Here is an 8669-nt window from a genome sequence, read left to right as displayed (position 1 = left end):
ATATATATAAATGTATGTATAAATATATACACCCTTATACTGGTCAAAGACCGAATAAATTTTATTACTATTACTATTACTATATGCACACACATACACACATATATATGTGTGTGTGTGTGTTTGGAGGGGACCAGCTGCTTCCCTTCTTTTGCAAAGCCAACTGTGCCACAAGGCATGCTGGGAAATGCAGTTCTTTGATCTCCCTTCTGGAGTCCCCCTCAGGGAATCCAATCCTTTGATCTAGGTTTTCCTGTTGGGCTGGGAAAGCGACGGGCGGAAGGACCCCGAGGGAACAAGTCCGGCGGGGAGGAGGAGGAAGGGGGACTCTTAAAGGAGCCGCAGCCTCCAAGAGGAGCAGCTTCTGCAGCTGGGGAGAAGGGCTTTTTAAAGGCGGAGGAGGAGTGCCTTTGCTCTGCCTGGGGGCGATCTGCTGCTGTAACCCTTCAGGGGCTGCTCCTGTTAACCGCTTCCATGCTGGGCAAAGGCAGCAAGAATAATTAATAATTAATAATTAATAATAAAGATGCAGCCAGAAATGCATCCCTGCAAGCAATAGTGAGAATAGCAATAGCCACAAATGCAGGCTTGCAAGGCAGTGAGGATAACCATTGCCTGAAATGCACGCGTGCAAGGAAATAATAGTAACTATCCAGAAATGCATGCGTGCAAGTCAACGATCATGATAATGGTCATCTCCAGAAATATAAGCATGCAGGGCAAGAATGATAATAAAAATGATAATACTCATAGAAATGCACGCAATGATGCCCAATAAGGATAGGGAGAAATGCAAGAATGCAAGGCAATAATGATAATATTAATGCCACAAATGGAAGGGTGCAAGGCAATAATAATAATCATAATAATAATAATAGTAATAATAATGCCACAGATGCAAGGGTGCAATGTAATAATAATAGTAATAATAATAATGCCACAAATGCAAGGGTGCAAGGCAATAATAGTAATAATAATAATAATAAATGCCACAAATGGAAGAGTACAAAGTGATAGTAATAATAATAATACCATACATGCAAGAGTTCAAGGTAATAAAAGTAATAGTAATAATAATAATAAATGCTACACATGGAAGGGTGCCAAGCAATAATAATAATAGTAATAATGCCACAAATGCAAGGGGGCAAGGCAATAATAATAATAATAATAATAATAATAAATGCAAGTGTGTAAGGCAATAATAATAACAATAATAGTCAGAAATGACCTCATAAATCAGAAATGACTTGAAGGCACACAGTTCTACAGCCTAAATATCCTAAAAACAGTGGTTCCCAAACTTTGGCCCTCCAGATTTTTTGGACTCTAGGTCCCAGAATTCTTGACCGTTGGCCAAGTGGCAGGAGCTTCTGGGAGTTGAAATCCTAAACAGCCGAAGGAGCAAAGTTTGGGAATCACTGCCCTAAAGGCACCCGATCTTAGAAGCAGGGGAGTTTATCAGACAAGGGGAATTGGAAGTATAACCCGATGGCAATCCAAACGCAATCATGGGGTTTCACGTTATTGTGTGATAGACTGCCACTCACAAATTCGGGCAATGGCATGCTATTTTTGGGCAATAGGAACCCAGTTCAAACGCAATGCACATTCACGTAATTGCGCTAAACTAGCAACTTTATGTGAATGCGTTCTGGCCCCACTTTCTTTTCATTTGAATTTAAATTCCTCCCGTTTGATAAACTCCAGGGTCAGCCTTGGTTAGTATTGCTTGGAGGGCAGTTAACCTCGACTCATGGTGACCCTGTGGATGAGACATCTCCAAGACCCCTGTTGTCCATTGCTCTGCTTAGTAAATTCATACTTGGGACCTTCTCAATTGAGTCCATCCATCTAGCATGTGGCCTTCCTCTCTTCCTACTTCCCTCTACCTTTCCTTGCATTATTGTTTTTTCCAATGAGCTGTTCCTTCTCAAGATGTGGCCAAAGTATGACAGCCTCAGTTTGATCATCTTGGCATCCGGGGAGATTTCAGGCTTGATCTCTCCATGTGTTTGTCTTTTTGGACATCCAAGAGTACCTCTGCACTTCTCTCCAGCACCACATTTCAAATGAGTTGATTTTCTTCTTAACCTCTTTCATCCCTGTCCAACTTTCACATCCGTACATACTGATAGGGAATAAAATGGCTCTAACTTTAGTGCTCAGTTGCAAATCTTTACTCTTTAGGATCTTGTCTAGTCCTTTCATAGCTACCTTTCCTATTCCTAGTCTTCTGATTTCTTGACTATAATAATCTCCATTCTGATCGATGTTTGATCCATGGTATGGGGACTCTAACTATTTTGATTTCCTCATTCTCTAGGTTGAATGTTTGTAGGTCCTCTGTTGACATTGTTTTTATTTTCTTTATGTTCAGCATTAAGCCTGCCTTTGCACTTTCTTCTTGGACCTTCCTTAGTAATTGCTCTAAGTTTGCGATACTTTCTGCTAGTAGCATGGTGTCGTCTGCATGTCTTAGATTGTTGATGTTCCTTCCCTCTATCTTCACTCCTCCTTCTTCTGAATCTAAACCTGTTCTTCATATATGATATGATATTTTGTGCATACAAGTTAATAGGGCCATAATATGCATCCTTACCTGATCCCTTTGCCAATTGGAAACCATTCAAATTCCATTCTAACCATAGTTTCTTGTCCGAAGTCCAGATCTCTCATCAGGACTATCAGGTGTATTGGCTCTTTCGTGTCCTTGCTATGTACCTCACATACATAACCATATTTTACCTTCATTTATCTAACACAGTTTTTCCATTCACTCCAAAATGTCCATAGGGTCCATCCATTTTCCACCTCCAATCTTTTCCACCTCCTATTTATCCCTCAGGGCCTTCCTTTGTTACAAATGTGGCTTAAAAATCTGATGCATCCGGTCTCCCCTCTTTCTTGCATTTGCCCCATAGCATCTGCTCTTTGATGAAAGTGCTACTTGAGTCTTTTATTTCTTTCCTACATACAAACCCTTCGTGGGGGGCCAAAGCTGCAGGTGGAAGGCGGCCTTCTCTTTATTATTATTCCGAATGCAAGCCCGCCTGTCGGCACACCATGCGCTTCTGCTGAGGCTTGCTGTGGCCCTGCCTGGCCGGTTAGTTGTGCCTCGAGCACATTGCAGATCCTGCAGAGGCCCGGAAGCCAAAACATCTAGGAACAATTGTGCACCTTTGCGATGTGTGCGCGGGGGAAGAAATGAAGATAACACACCAAGCATATTGGGCTCCAAGTGCTCCTAGTGGTTTCCAGGGTCTGTGGAAGACCACAGATGCCCACCATCAATGTCAGCAAAGTGATAAGCGGTACAGAAATGTCAATGCTATTGCTATAAATGCTATTGCTATTATTAATATTTTTCTTGGCTGAGATCATCTCGGATCGGCAATGTAACTAGATGACAGGGCTGTCATCATAGGGCACATCTACACCATCCAAATAATAATAATAATAGTAATAGTAGCGAAAAGCACTAATATAAGCATAGATTTGTGCTTCTTAATCATGTTTAGAATGGAGGACATTTTGGAATTTCTCCTGGACAGAAGGTTGAAAAATGTGGGACATATTGTGGAAAAGGATGATCCCTGGTTACCGAAGTCACTGAAAAGTATAGACTTCCATGATCGTACCCCCTTTCTCAGTGGGCCTAACTTGGCTCCTTAGACATTGGTGTTCATCATCCGAGTTGGCTATTAGACCGAATGGTAATTAGATAGAATAATAATTTGTATAACCGCTTTGATATTACATTGTGATGACCTATGGTGATATGCAATTAAAACTTGAACTTGAACTTGGGAATGAAATATTTCACCGGTGATATACAGTCCTCAAGGCGTTTTTGAACTGCAGCTCTCCACATTTTTCACAATGGGCCATGCTGACCGAAGCTGATGGAGATTGCAGTCCAGGACCATTTGCAAAATCAGAATTTGCCCACTGTGGATTTTAAGGCTGTTGTTCTCATATCCGTGAGACTTTGGGTTTCAGGACAGAGTCTGAAAACATTAGGAAAAACTTCTTGACTGTAAAAAGTGCATTGGAGTGGAATAGATTGCTTCGAAAGGTGGTGGACTCTCCTTTGGAGGCTTTTAAATAGAGGCTGGATGGCCATCTATGGGGAGTGCTTTGATTGTGTCTTCCTGCATGGCAGAAAGGGGTGGACTGGATGCCCCTTGGGGTCCCATCCAACTCTTATGATTCTGCGATACCTGGGATCCCTTCCAGCTCCACAAGTCAATTATTCTATGCCTGAGACCCTGCCTGTGTCCACCCTACCTAGCCATCTGTTTGCTCTCTTGTGCCATTGCATGTTAGATCTTTTGGACTCTTACGTATTTTATTTATGTACTTAGTCAACTTAGATTTGTTGTTGTGTGCCTTCAAGCCATTTCTGATTTATGTTGACCCTAAGGCGAACCTATCACAGTGTTTTCTTGTTCGTTGTTCCTTGCATGTTCTTCCTTATTCATAACTTTTGCCATCTCGATCATGCTCTAGTTTTGCTTGGCCACAGGAGTCCTAGTTTTCATTTGTGAAATGTTGGTGGGTATGTTGGGTGTGTGTGTGTGTCCTTCCACACTAGATGTGAGCAATGGGTGCAAACTACAGGAAAAGTGATTCCACCTAAACATTAGGAGGAACTTCCTGACAGTAAGAGCTGTCCAACAGTGGAACACATTACCTCTGAGTTTGGTGGAGTCTCCTTCTTTGGAAGTCTTTAAATAGAGGCTGGATAGGTTTCATTTGTGTCTTCCTGCATGGCAGCTGGATGGACTGGATGGCCCTTGGGGTCTCTTCCAACTCTATGATTCTATGATTCTAGTGACAGTTGTACCAGTTTGATCTCCATTTAACCATCATGGCTCCATGCTATGGAATCCTGGGATGTCTATTTTGGGAAAGTATTTAGAATGTTATGGTTGTGTACCTTGAAATGGTTTCCAACTCTTGGCAATCCTAAAATGAATCTATCATGGGATTTCCATGGCAAGATTTATTCAAATCAAATGTTTTTTTGCCCTTGCCTTCCTCTGAAGCTGAGACAGCTTGACTTAGGGGCTAAACAGACTGCCCCTAAGGGGCAGCCTGCAGCTACACTTTTAACGCCGGATTGAGGCCACGGCGACTACATGCTGCGGCCCTGATCTGACTTTTCTGTGGTGCAAAAAGGAGCTTCTGGTACAGTGGAAAGGGTGCCATAGCCACTGACGCTCCAGTTTTTTGGGGCGCCTTTGGTACTGTGTCATCTGGACGTGGTGCCAAAGGAGCGCCATGACACCACCCAGCATGTGCTGGGGCATGCAGCATCATGCCGGCATGGGGGTGGAGTCGGGGCATGCGTCATGTGGATGCCAAGCCTCCACTCCACCTTGGTGCCAGCCTTAATGGCTGATCTGTTGAGACTGTTACTCAAGATCACCCAGTGGTTTTCCGTGGTTTGAGCTCTGGTTTTTAGAGTCCTAGTCCAACACCAAATCACTTTAGCATGCAAAATTTAGTGCTGTAGGGTCTGTTAGTACACTAGTATAGGGAAATGGCCCAGAGAGTATTCCAGGTGCCCATCATGAAACTACAAATCTTAGGATTTCATCTGATGGTACAATGGCATTTAAAGTAAGACCAAACTGCTCTAACTTCTACAATGTGGATACTTCCCTGTCGGTGCACATTAGTTTCTTACAGCGTGGCTGATCTTCATACATTTTTCATCTCTTCCTTCCTTACTCGTATTCCGGCCTTGTGCTCTCCCAAGCAAATCGTACCGGCAGCTTTTTTCGGTGCCTAATGCAATGTGATGTTTTCCGCTGCACCAGGATCCTCGGAGGAACGCAAACACAGAAAGCCCACCTTGAAGCTGCTGCATTCCCACTTCAAAGAGCTGATCGCTCTTGACAGGCATCCTCCCTCATGCTCCCCCATTCTTCTTTTCAACATGCTCTGAATCTTATTAGGACCCACATGGTTTGGAGTTGCTCTAGATTTTCCTAAGGACGGGTCATTCGGTTGTCTAATAGTAGAAAGTCAGGCTTCATACCTTCCAGCCTCTCGATTTGGCAGGGACAGTCCCAAATAATCCCCTGCCTTCCCATTTTATCAGCTGCTTTGGGAATGTCCCAGTTTCTCTCTTTCCCCCCCACTTTCGCCCCAGCTGACTTCAGTTGCTGCAAACTGACTCCGAAGTACAAAAGTAGTTTGCACTCCATTAACTCAGCAGAGGCGAAAGAATTCCAGAGCATCGATCTCTTTGCTTGGTGAGCTTGTTGTTTTCCTGATAGATGGGCCAGGTGCGGTCTGTCATCTCCCCAAGAAAGGAAGAATAAAGTCTGGTCACCTTCCAACTTGTCAATATCCCTCTTGAATGTGGTGTCCAGAACTAGAACTAGACATAAGATTCCAGGTGAGGTCTGACGAAAGCAGAAGAGATTGGCACTACTACTTCCCTTCATCTGGATACAGTACAGTACTTTGCTCCTGATGATTCAGCCTAGAATTGCATTGGCTTTTTTAGCCGCTGCATCACACAGTTGACTAGCTACATCCTCAGGAGGCTCTGAAAAGGCAGGTATCTGTGTGAATACATACTTTTCTCCACCACCTAAGGCCCCTTTCATACTGGGACATTTGCCCTGGATAGATCCGGGCAGATCCAGTAATCCAAATGGGACTTTGGTAAAATAGTCATAATTGCCCATTCTGCCTTGAGTCCCATACCTTGCCTTGTCCTCAAGGTTAGGACCCATGCCAGCATTGCCCCCTAATTGGACTGGGGAGCATTTATTTTGGCAAATATTGTTTTGTGGACTGTATTTCCCCCCATGCCTGAGTCCACCTTTCTCTCCACCTCCATTTACAAATCTGAAGTTGTAGCTAAAGAGTGAAATCTTTTAGCTAGCTTCAGTTAGAGCAGACCCTCTGGATCCATACCCTGCAACATTTCACCGATGAAAACCGGGGCACGTGTGGCCAAGCAATCTCAGAGTAGATCAAGATGGCAGAAGTTACAAATGAGGAAGACTAGTCGACATGCCTCAGTTTGCTTCTGCCTGAGCCTCCTGGGAAGGCCAAGACTTTGTTGTCATCTCCTTGGCTCTCCCCTGTGATGAGTTAATGGCGTTCAAACTACTTTTGCACTTTGCACTCAGTTTGCAGCAACTGAAGTCAGCTGAGGACAAAGGAAAAAAGTGGAGGAGAAGAGAGAAATTGGGACATTTTATAAGTAGATGAAAAAGCAGAATGGGAGAGGATTCATCAAGACTCTCCCTATTAAATAGGACATTTGATGGGTATGTCATCCCCTTCCTCCATAGTTACATCCTTGTTGGCTGGGTGGGAATTTGAACTCTAGTTTCCAAGGATCCTTGTCTAGCACTCAAACCACTACACTACTCTGGTTCTCTTGCTCCTTATTGTTATGTATCCTCAAGATGACTGAGAGTTATAGCAACCATAAACCAAACCTATCATGAGGCTTTCCTGATCATATTTCTTCCAAGGAGGCTTGCATTTGCCTTCCTCTAAGGTTGAGAGCCAGTGGTTTGAACCTTGGTCTCCTGGAATCCTTGTTAAGACACTACACTATGCTGCCTCTTAGGATTAATTCAGATTGTCTTCCTATGAGGCTGAGAGAGTGTGACTTGTCCTAAGCTCAGTCATTGGAGTTTCGTGACCGAGCGGCAATTTCAAATCAGGTCTATTATACCATGCTGCTGCTCAGGTTTATTCAAAGGGGTGTTTGCCATTGCCTTCCTCCTAGGACTAGTGCATTATGCTGCATATTTTCACACATTCACATTGAGACTTAATTGTCGTCACTTTCCTGCACAAATTTGTATCTCTTCGCCCTCCCTCTGTTGAAAATACACAGCCATCCGAACCCTTGCAAAACAGATGAGCAGCTATAGACAGTGGGCCCTTGGTATCTGCTGGGGTTTGGTTCCAGGATCTCCCGCAGATACCAAAATCTGTGGATGCTCAAGTCCCATTAAATACAATGCCATAGTGAAATGGTGTCAATAATAATAATAATAATAATAATAATAATAATAATATAAAATATTTATTTTTATCCTGCCACTCCCTTTTGAGGTGGGCAACAGCTGGCATTAAAACAGATACAGAAAATTATGACAAAACAAAACAAGATTTGCCTTTGGAATTTATATACAATTTAAAAAATATTTTGAAAACCTGGACGCTTGAATCCGTGGATTAAAAAAATCAGTGGCTACTGAGGGCCGACTGACTGTACCATATTCAATAATGTGCTTTCTTGCAGATGTTCATGGATATGCCAGCAAAAAATGTGAATCCTTTTTCAGCAAAGCTGATGGAGTTTTTCCGTTCCTTCTGACAAAAAGGTTGAATTCCTCTGAATCAGAAGTACAGTGGGCCCTCCACATTTGCTGAGGTTAGAGCCTCAGGATTCCCATGAAATAAGAAACCATGAGGTTTTTCAGCTTGAGAATGCATCTCTGGGAATCCGTGGCACAATTCTATCGTCAACAACTGTGGGAATTTGACCATAGAACCGTGCTGGTTCTATGGGCAAAGAGATACAATTACTTAGAGAAGTGTTCTCTCTAGGAATCTCTTGGTCCTCCAGCATGACTCTATGGTCAAATTCCAGAAGAGTCGAAGTGGAGGACCAAGAGTTT

This window comes from Sceloporus undulatus, chromosome 7 (genome assembly GCF_019175285.1).
Source record: "Sceloporus undulatus isolate JIND9_A2432 ecotype Alabama chromosome 7, SceUnd_v1.1, whole genome shotgun sequence".
NCBI lineage: Eukaryota > Metazoa > Chordata > Lepidosauria > Squamata > Phrynosomatidae > Sceloporus > Sceloporus undulatus.
This window is presented reverse-complemented; position numbering follows the sequence as displayed.